The sequence below is a fragment of the Engystomops pustulosus genome, chromosome 2, assembly GCF_040894005.1.
Source record: "Engystomops pustulosus chromosome 2, aEngPut4.maternal, whole genome shotgun sequence".
In the NCBI taxonomy this organism is placed as follows: Eukaryota; Metazoa; Chordata; class Amphibia; order Anura; family Leptodactylidae; genus Engystomops; species Engystomops pustulosus.
The window spans coordinates 102,986,985-102,998,198 of record NC_092412.1 but is presented as its reverse complement, the minus strand read 5'-3'; the positions used below and the strand labels follow the sequence as shown (position 1 = coordinate 102,998,198).

Here is an 11,214-nt window from a genome sequence, read left to right as displayed (position 1 = left end):
AGAAGGTATCCTCCCTGCACCTAGAACACATAGCTGGGGGGAGTCTACGCATGTGATGCAGCCTCAAAAGGGGTCAAGTAAACTCGGTGTAACCACTTTACTTGTATCAACGAGTCTCGGGCACTAATAACTGGTGAGTGCCAATTATGTGTCATTTCTTAAAGATGATGATGGTCCTCTAAATCAGGGATATATCTTTGCCATACATGGAAGCTTCTCTCAGCGGGAGAGGGCTGGGAATCCATCAGTTGTTTATAGAACGTGGAGGTGGGTTTCTCAAGGTCTTTAGTTCTAGCAATGGCCTCCATGGGACAATGCTCCAACTTTCGTTCCTCCCTCCCAAACTGGACCCCCAGTGAAAAGTTTTTATATCTTACAGTTGGACTTTAAAGAGAACCCATCAGGCAAAATAACCCCCCTAAACGGAATATATTTTCATAAACTGCCATTAGAGAGCATTACCTCTATCCCGTCATTGTCCCTCTACATGCCTGTAAACCTTAGCAATGAGGTCCTAAAGCTGTATGCAAATGATCTGGGAGATGTCCAATGAGTCATCAGCATATTCAAGCTGTCCAGCTTATTCATGAGTGGGAGGTACAGCCACACCCCCAGTGCTTGACTGACAGCCTGTATAATGATGTGATGTAAAATGGTGTGATGGCTCCTCCATGTGCCCCCTGCAGCCTGTGTGTGTATAGGAGAGATACAACAGCTCCAGGCAGCAATGTTCTAGCAGAACATGTCAGGTACTTGTAGCTGATGCCTGTGTCTCTTACATGTGTATTAGGAGGATGCAGCATGTCAGCAGATACAGCACACACACTAACAATACTTTACTATACATTACACACAGACATGAGCAGGGGGAGGAGAGGGGAGGGGGAACATGGGGGACATCACTGCCTCTGACCATGTGACCAGCATCATTTACATAATAAAGAAAATATTATTTTGCAATGATTAATGTATGAATTGATTAGATAAAGGCTATGATGGGATCCTTGTGAGCTGCTCCAATAGGTAGAGGTGACAAGACAAGTGACACAGACCTGATGACAGGTCCTTTAAGGCCTCTTTCACACAAACATGTGCGCACCCAGGCCGTACAGCATACTGGCCGTACATACTGCTAGCAGGCTCTGTTTTTTCCAGTGGAAAGTACAATATGGTGACACGTGGCACCGACAGGCGCCATAGTCTTCTATGGGGACCAATAACTTCCCGCAAACTCTGTGACCGAATATCATGTGAAAGGGGCTTAACATTGTACACTGCTAAAATACACTTTACTTCTAGTAGTGGGGGTACTAGACACTATTAACATCATCATTTTTATATACAGGATACATCCAGATCATAATCTAATCTATTCTAGCGTTCATGGCATTTTGTAGATGCCATAGTCATGCTGACCATAGCAAAAAGAAATCTGACAGATCAGAGAGAACTTGTATGTTGTTGCTTGGTTCAACAGGCAATAGGATCTGCACTTCCGGTAATTATACGTCTGCACGCCTGAAGAAACGGGGGCTACTGGCTACAATATTGACTGCTACTATTTGTCTCTTTGATGTTTCTGTTCAAAGGAGAAATCCCCCATCCCCAATGCTCCAAGTTTCTGATACACTTCCAATTAGTTGTATTAGGGCAGCTGTAAGTCTTACAAGTCTTCTCATACACATACAATGTAAAAATGCATAGGCACGACACAGCAATTAATACAGTAAAATACAAGATTTAGATTTTGTGTTATAATAATATATTATACATACAAATAAATCAATAAATTGATTAAACAAATAATAAACTGTGTTTATCAGAAAGCCATTAGGAGGGAGGATTTATTAAGACTGTCCTCTTAGTGGATCTCAACAGCATGCCAGAATGAATCTCCGCCAGCTCAGTCAGAGATGTTAGCTATAGTCTTTGTCATTTTCCGGGTGTTCAGACCCCTGCTTGAGCCCTGGGAGAGAAATGGAGATTTAGTAATACATATCCCCCCATTGTTTCTAGTAACATTTTAATGACCCCAAAACATTATATACTTAAAGGGCTTGTCCACTCACAACAAGTAAACCCATATTCACAGTAAAGGGGCTAACTGCTAATTGGGGGGGTCTCAGTGTTAATACCCCCACGGATCCTGAGAAAGAGGGCCTGTACAACCCCATTGCACCCCAAAAATGTGGAGCGGCATTTTGAGCGTAAGCACGGTCACTCTAGTCAGCACTCCGCAATCCACGTAGGTGCTATTGAGAAGAAGAGAGCAGCAGGACACATGGGCCCGGCTGCTCTGTTTGTTTGAGTAACAACGGTACACATTCTCATGGTTTGTGGGGATAGGATAGGATAGGGCAGTGATGGCGAACCTTTTAGAGGCCGAGTGCCCAAACTACAACAAAGACCCACGTATTTATCGCAAAGTGCCAATACGGAAATTTAATTTGTGATTTATACTCCCTTCTCTGTCACAGTTTTCATTGATACCAGCACTCTGAGGACACCAATAAAGCAGAAAATAGTCCCAGGTAGAGCTGTCACTTTAAAATACTTCAGTTCAAAGCAAGTCCTGGGCTGTCTGGGACTGCAGGAAGTTACCTGGAGTCATCTCTGAGTGCCAACAGAAAGGGCTCCGAGTGCCACGTCTGGCACTAGTGCCATAGGTTAGCCATCACTGGGATAGGGGAAAGCTAGATTTTTCATGTGAGTTGCTGGCCAACCCATAATGGTGTAGACGTGAGCTGTCTGTTGCTGTTATTTGCTGCTGTTTTCTACTCAACGTATCAAGGCTCGTGGTACACAATCATGATTCAGATCTTGTATTTGCATGATTGTAGTGATGTCAGCTTGTATTTTGTTTGTTGTACCCAGAAGTTTATATACACTCTACTTCAGTCTGCTATGATTGCAATTGGTTATTGTCCTAGGACTTCTCTTCATCTGTAAACTGCATATCACTATGGTCCATATATTGCTTTACTTTATATGTATATTTTAATTATGTCTTAGTGTTTGACAAAGGCCTGTGACAGGCCGAAACGTCACACCAATTGATCACTTACATGTAAATAAATATCACTTTCTGGCATTGAAAACCCAAAAGGAGTGCTTGGATTGACTTATATGTTGATAAAATTGGGGTGGGAACCCTAATCCCCATTAGCACCCATTGTCGATGTGTGACCGCACAAATTAGACGATGAGCTACAGCTTAATCGGCCAGAAATCATGTGATCATATAACTTCAAAACATCATTGCAGTAGTTGCAACCTAAGTGGATATACAGGCGGTCCCCTACTTAAGAACACCCGACTTACAGGCGACCCCTAGTTACAAACGGACCTCTGGATGTTGGTAATTTACTGGATAAAACGGCTATAAAATTTATCACAGGTGTCTGCAATGAAGATTTATTGTTAAGCCTGGCTCTTATGATAATCCAACATTTTTCAAACCCAATAGTCATGAAGACCAAAAAAGATTTTGCTTGTGGTTTCAATTATAAGTATACAGTTCCCTACAAATACAACTTAACAAACCTGCAGAAGCTATCTTGTACGTAACGCGGGGACTGCCTGTACATGATGTTCATCAGGGGGGGGGGGAAGCAAACACTTGGCAGGCTATTGACCTTTTAAGACTTGCGGAAGTATGAAGGAAGAAAGGAAGAAAAACGTAGAACACTTGAGGCTGCATTCAGATCTTGGTTTTTGGCACAAGTTCTGCTTAAAGATCAGGATATACAATGACCTATACAATGAACGTGTCCATAGATATACTTTTTGCATGTATGTTGCATCTAGCAAGAAACACTAGATGGCAAAGTGCTGAAGTCTGCAATATATCATCCTGCTTCCTTATGGAGAGAGCAATGTACACTATGAGGAGACCATGGTAGCCTATGAGGGATGGATGCAACTGTATGGCCTCCATCCAGGCCTCCTAAGTGTACACTGTGGCTGTTTACCCAGTGATGTAACTGCTCATATAAGAATTGTTATTAATCACTCAGTAGACGATGGAATATCGGCAGCAAATCAATAGTAGGTGTCGAAGCTCACTCCTACTACTACATTAGGGTGAAAGAAACCGAACCGGGAGACTTATCGCGCTGTACAAGCATACAGTTGGATACAATGCTGCCCTTTTAACTTATAATACATTATAATTTTATTGAATATAGAAAATCCAGTTTGTTATCTACAGTAACTCGTGCACAAGGTACACAGCTATGGTGTCCTATCTAACAGCACAATGTAAAGTGAGTTTGGCATGGGAACAGTTAAACACCATAAACTTATCACCATACTGTGTGTTTATGAGCATGAAGCAGATAAAAACTACTGTCAGGTAAGTTTTAATTGTAGTTCTGCAAGACATGAGCGTGGTATAGTTTGCTTGATTGCAGGATTATTTGTATTTTGCAGGCTGTCTTTGTTTTAGTCATCCATAAAATTGTGTGGGTGGAATAAGGAGATAAATTATTGTTCTAAAATGTTTTTTACTTGTGTAATTCAGATCCTGCATTTGCAGGTTAAATAGTTTTTTCCCTAAGTAATTTTTTGTATAGTATTTACCAAGTTCTTAAAGGAAATTTTCCATGAATTTAAGCATGATAAACCAGGGACATTTACTCATAGATCCAGGCACTGCTACTGTGGTAATCTTATTATATTGTTATCCATGGCCTCCTTCCTTCTAAAAGCAAAATCCTAAAATTGTGCTAATGATCTCTCCCCCCTGGCTTTTGAGGCTTACACAATGCAATAGTCTGTAAAGCCACATCACAGGTGGCCTAGGGTAGCCCCCCTGGCTCATTAGGATCATTTTAAAAGTTGATTTTAGAAAGTAGAAGACCATCAATAACAAGTAGAAGAAGATTACCATAGCCACAGTGCCTGGATCTATCAGTAAGTGCCCTGGTTTATCCATGATTAATCTGGATTGTAGATTTCCTTTTAAAGTGAAAATATGGTGTAAGTTTTGGAGAAAAAACATACATGAATAGTTGCTATATACGTTTCTGTAGTATTGCTTATACTGTAAGACTATTATATGTGTGCATAATTGAAGTGTTTACCAAATTGGTAAAATTCCCCAGTATGCTTTTATTTTGCATTTCTATCTATTTCAATCATCTCTTTTTGTCTTGTTTTAGTAAATATTTATACTCCACATAAAATTACAATTTTGGAGCTTCCTATGCTTCTTATAATGTCAATCCTACTAAAAATATCTAAATAATTAGTTAATTTGGAATAACCAGTCTGGAATATGTTCCTGTACAGCTTGACATTGCAAAGTCCCGACTGACTATGCTAGGCTGTGTAGGGAAATGGGTATGCAGTGGGAACACCCATTTGTCAATCTATTCAGACATTTCTAGGAGGAACAAGAAAAAAACATACAACATACAAGGGAAGGTTTCATTTATCAGTGTTGATATCCACTTACTAGCTATAGTAGTAATTTATTAAGTGTTGCATTTCTGTCCCTCTATAACACAGAAACAAATATATTTAGTGGCTGGGTTATAATTTATGCTAGGGGTCCCCAAATTACGGCCCGCGGGCCACATGCGGCCCACAGACCGTTTCTATCCGGCCCCCATCCCATCCAGCACTTGGAGCACCAGCCCGGGGTTCCCCCAAATGATTAATCCGGATCGGCTGGCATGACAATGCGCTGGCATTGACAATAGTATCTATGATTAGGCCGCGGCCTCCGGCGGTCGGGCAGGGGCCTCCGTCCTTCCGGACAGGAAGCTCCTGCCCATCACTGTATAGTGCTCGATGCGGCCGGAAACAGCCGCTCGAGCACTATTACTGGAGAGATGTGGCCGGAAGACTACCCCGGCGCACATTGCTCCTTGAACCTGGAAGCGCGGCCGCGTGATTACGTCATCACGGGGCTGCGCACCCCTTCCTGCCCGGCCACAGGAAGAAGAAAGAAGACGGGGGAGCCAGAGGTAAGTACAATTTTTTAATTTTTTTTTAAAACAGCAGTAGAAAGATTGTGGCGACCCCATATACGAAGTAATGAATTATGGGGCCATTAGAGAAAATAATAAGGGAGGGGCAGCATAATGAATAATTAATTATAATAATAATTATTTCCTATGCTGCTCCTCATAATTAATTATTTCCTATGCTGCCTCTCATAAGGGGCAGCATAGGAAATAATTAATTATGAGGGGCAGCATAGGATATAATTGATTATGAGGGGCAGCATAGGAAATAATTAATGGTGGGGGTATAGGAAAGAATTAATTATGAGGGGCAGTCTAGTAATTAATGGGGGGGGAAGCAGCGTATTTAATAAATAATTGACCCAATTGATTCATTAATTGGGCCAATAAATAAAATAGTTCACAAAGGGGTGCAGTATATTAAATAATTGAGGGGGGCCCAGTGTATCACATGTACCGCTAGCGCTGTGTTTTCAAGGAATTTCTTATATTTTTTAAATTTTAAACTTCAGTCCGGCCCTCCAACAGTCTGAGAGGGACAGTGAACGGCTCCCTATGTAAAAAGTTTGGGGACCCCTGATTTATGCCATGACACGTGATCTGGGAGCACAATTTGTAGCCATATCGTGGCCCCCAATGAGGTTGGCACCTGATCGCAGTACAGTGACCACAAGGTGTCTCAAGTTGACATAGCTGCAAAAATATAGGACTTACCCTATATTTGGGCAGATTTGCAGCACGACCGCTTATTTTTCACTGGGGAGGGGTGAAGAGCACTCACTTCCCCATCCTTCTCCACCCGGTTCTGTGCTTGCCGGAATCTGGTCCAGGTGAGCACACAGCCATGTGAATTTATTATCATTTATTTATAGAGAACCATTAATTCCATGGTGCTGTACAAGCAGTAAGGGATTCGCATAAACGGGCAGTCCCCGGGTTACATACAAGATAGGGTCTGTATTTTTGTTCTTAAGTTGAATTTGTATGTAAGTCGGAACTGTATATTTTATCATTGTAATCCCAGTCAGAACATTTTGGTCTCTGTGACAATTGGATTTTAAAAATGTTGAGTTGTCATAAGAATCAGGATTAACAGTAAAGCTTTATTACAGACACCTTTGATAACTGTTACAGCTGATCATTGTAACCTAGGAATAAAGGACAATATATTACCAATATCCAGAAGTCCGTTTGTAACTAGGGGTCGTATGTAAGTCGAGTGTTCTTGAGTAGGGGACCGCCTGTATTACATTGATACAAGAACAAATGCAAGTACACATACAAAACTACAGTAATCAGGAAAAGTGGATGGAGGACCCTGCCTTTGAGGGAAGGGTAGATGGGGAGGGTAGATGGAGTCACGAGCTGAGGGAGTGTATTGTGTATTTTAGGCAATCCTATTTTTACAACATGTTTTTACAAATTTACACATTTTGGTAGAGGGTTACAGAGTATGGGAGATGCACGGGATAAGTCCTGGAAAAGAGGGGATGGTAATAGAGTGAGGCTGAAGGTCATATGAGGAGCAGATGATATTGGCTGATTAGTTCAAAGATATATGGAGGGGACAGGTCATGGACAGCTTTGTAAGTCTTGGTTAGTATTTTAAATTGAACTCACGGCGTTATGGGTAATCAGTGGAGACACTGGCAGAGGAGACAGATGGATTAGCTGGGTAGAAAAGTTAAGGATGGATTGGAGGGGCGTTAGCGAGTTTGCTGGGAGATCACAAAGGAGAATGTTGCAGTAGTCCAAGTGGGAGATGAGGAGAGCATGTACTAGCAATTTTTGTAGATTCTGGATTGAGGAAGTGTAGCATGAGAGAGATGTTCTTAAGATTGAGGCGGCAGGTTGTAGTGAGGGCCAGTCAAGCTTAAAGGATAAGGCAGAGTTGTATATGACTCCAATACTAATAATAATTACTTTATATAGTGCACAAAGATTATGCAGTGCTACACAAAGCTTGCCAAATCAGTCCCTGTCCCCAATGGGGCTCACAGTCTAATCAATCTACCAGCATGTTTTGGAGTGTGGGAGGAAACTTTTAGAAAACAGGAAGTGAAGGAGGAGGATATAGCTAATAGATTGTGAATGTAGCCTCACAATGATGATCAGGACATCCAGGAAACACCGCTATACTAAGGAGGATAGCAAAGAAACTGCTGGACATACGGTAGGTTAGGAATTTAATAAAGTTGTTGTATATGACACAATTTATTAATTTGTGAAAAAAAAAATATTGGAGTTGTGCTTTCAGGTTTTAGAGGTGGAAAAATAACTAGAAATGTGCTTTAGGGAAGATGACCGTTATCACACTAGTGATACCTGCTGATAAAGGGTTACACGTACTCCCATATCACCTAAAATTAGGTGCCAGTGAGGCATTGCACCTTAATTACAGCCATTTTTCTGATTAGCTTCTTTGACTCTTATTTAAGAATGTGACTCTCCCAGGAACGTGTTTTCTTCAGGCTGCCAGTGAACCATGCCCCATTATTTTGACTGACAGCTCTTTGTCTCTTCAAACAACTGCCCTGTGTCCTTGTTCTTAGGGACCATCTGCTAATATTCAACTACAGACATATTTACTTATAGGAAATATTGTGTCAATTTTTTACACATAGCCTTGGGTTACATTAGTTTTTTGCAAAATGTACCCCATGTATGTATCTGATCACATGAAATCACAGCATGTATCCTTGGAGGATGGGGAGGTGTAGAAGTCAATAGGGGCATGCAGGGTACATTTTGCAAATGGAATGATTATAGGACATTAGATGACATCACCCTGGTTACATGACATGAACTGCTGAATAGTAAGAAGCATTCTGAGGAGTAGATGGGAGGAGCAGGAGCAAGTAGACTACACCCCCTCTATTGCCATGTAATAGAAGACAAAGTTGATTTATGGGGTTGAAAGTGAAACCATTTTTAGCTGACTAACCCAGTTAGTTAATAGGGCTCTATGGGAACCTGTAACTAGCTGTATTTGTGAAAATGTGACAGGTTCCCTTTAAATGACACTGCAATTAAAATATCTGCAGGCCAAACACCAGCGCCTCTACATTATTCTTGTATAATAGTTTATGCTACACTTATAAGAACATACACTCACTGGCCGCTTTATTAGGTACACCTGTCCAACTGCTCGTTAACACTTAATTTCTAATCAGCCAATCACATGGCGGCAACTCAGTGCCTTTAGGCATGTAGACATGGTCAAGACAATCTCCTGCAGTTCAAACCGAGCATCAATATGAGGAAGAAAGGTGATTTGAGTGCCTTTGAACGTGGCATGGTTGTTGGTGCCAGAAGGGCTGGTCTGAGTATTTCAGAAACTGCTGATCTACTGGGATTTTCACACACAACCATATCTAGGGTTTACAGAGAATGGTCCGAAAAAGAAAAAACATCAAGTGAGCGGCAGTTCTGTGGGCGGAAATGCCTTGTTGATGCCAGAGGTCAGAGGAGAATGGGCAGACTGGTTCGAGCTGATAGAAAGGCAACAGTGACTCAAATCGCCACCCGTTACAAACAAGGTAGGCAGAAGAGCATCTCTGAACGCACAGTACGTCGAACTTTGAGGCAGATGGGCTACAGCAGCAGGAGACCACACTGGGTGCCACTCCTTTCAGCTAAGAACAGGAAACTGAGGCTACAATTTGCACAAGCTCATCGAAATTGGACAGTAGAAGATTGGAAAAACGTTGCCTGGTCTGATGAGTCTCGATTTCTGCCACGACATTCGGATGGTAGGGTCAGAATTTGGCGTCAACAACATGAAAGCATCCATCCTGCCTTGTATCAATGGTTCAGGCTGGTGGTGGTGGTGTCATGGTGTGGGGAATATTTTCTTGGCACTCTTTGGGCCCCTTGGTACCAATTGAGCATCGTTGCAACGCCACAGCCTACCTGAGTATTGTTGCTGACCATGTCCATCCCTTTATGACCACAATGTACCCAACATCTGATGGCTACTTTCAGCAGGATAATGCGCCATGTCATAAAGCTGGAATCATCTCAGACTGGTTTCTTGAACATGACAATGAGTTCACTGTACTCAAATGGCCTCCACAGTCACCAGATCTCAATCCAATAGAGCATCTTTGGGATGTGGTGGAACGGGAGATTCACATCATGGATGTGCAGCCGACAAATCTGCGGCAACTGTGTGATTCCATCATGTCAATATGGACCAAAATCTCTGACGAATGCTTCCAGCACCTTGTTGAATCTATGCCACCAAGAATTGAAGCAGTTCTGAAAGCAAAAGGGGGTCCAACCTGTTACTAGCATGGTGTACCTAATAAAGTGGCCAGTGAGTGTATATTCATGGAGTTGTTCCATACAGGATATATATTCTGTATATATATGGAATGCTGTCATTTTACACCCTTACTGGAGTGGACATCCGTACAGCAAATGCTTTCCAATTCCTTGCTCACAATATATTATTTAACATCTATTGGGGTTTGATGACTACACTGATGCAGCAGTCATTTAAACCACATGTTTTCAATTCCTTGCATACTGCAGTTATATAAGAACATGTTATGATAAAATTTTACATTCGAGACTAAATATCATTGTTATAGCTGTATAAAACGGGCCATAACAATAGATAGAAGTGTAAGATCATCAGCAATGTTGTGGATGGGCTGTTTAGAACAGGTTGTATTGTGGGGAGGCAGTGCTAGCTAAAACCTCTAATAAATAGGAGAATCTGTTACTACTGTGCAAGGAATGCAGCACCAAATTCTTTGAAATCAATTCCCCACCCTTATGAATTATCGGAAAACACATTTGCACAAATTTACCTTCCTCTGCTCTTTAATACTCCATCAGGTTTATTAGAGCTAAATAATTAATCTCCCTATTTCAGATGCTTGTGCAATTTACCATAATCAGGAAGATATTAACTTGTCTCAGCCTTTTATCTTCTGTCAATAAACAGAGTTGTAGTTCTCTGCTTTGTACTAACACTTTACATACTTGCTAATTATTCTCTCTTGGTGTCACGGTTCATTCAACAGGGTGAGATGGTAGTATAAACTGAAGATATGTTAGCATAGTTTTACAATGTAATAATTTTCTGATTTGGGGCTCATGCATATTAGTGCATTTAGTCCTACACACTTTTTTAATTTTTACAGATTTTTTATATATATATATAATACCACCCAGGTAAGCCGATCCTAAAGAGGTATACCCAGCTTTTTCTCTCTATCTCTCTCCGCCGTCC

The 11,214-nt window shown here is 41.4% G+C and overlaps 1 protein-coding gene across 2 annotated transcripts in view; it reads left to right on the top strand.

The window, feature by feature from the left end:
* Positions 1 to 11,214, top strand: part of SH3RF3 (SH3 domain containing ring finger 3) — a 334,768-nt gene that overhangs the window by 60,469 nt on the left and 263,085 nt on the right. The window lies entirely within an intron of this gene.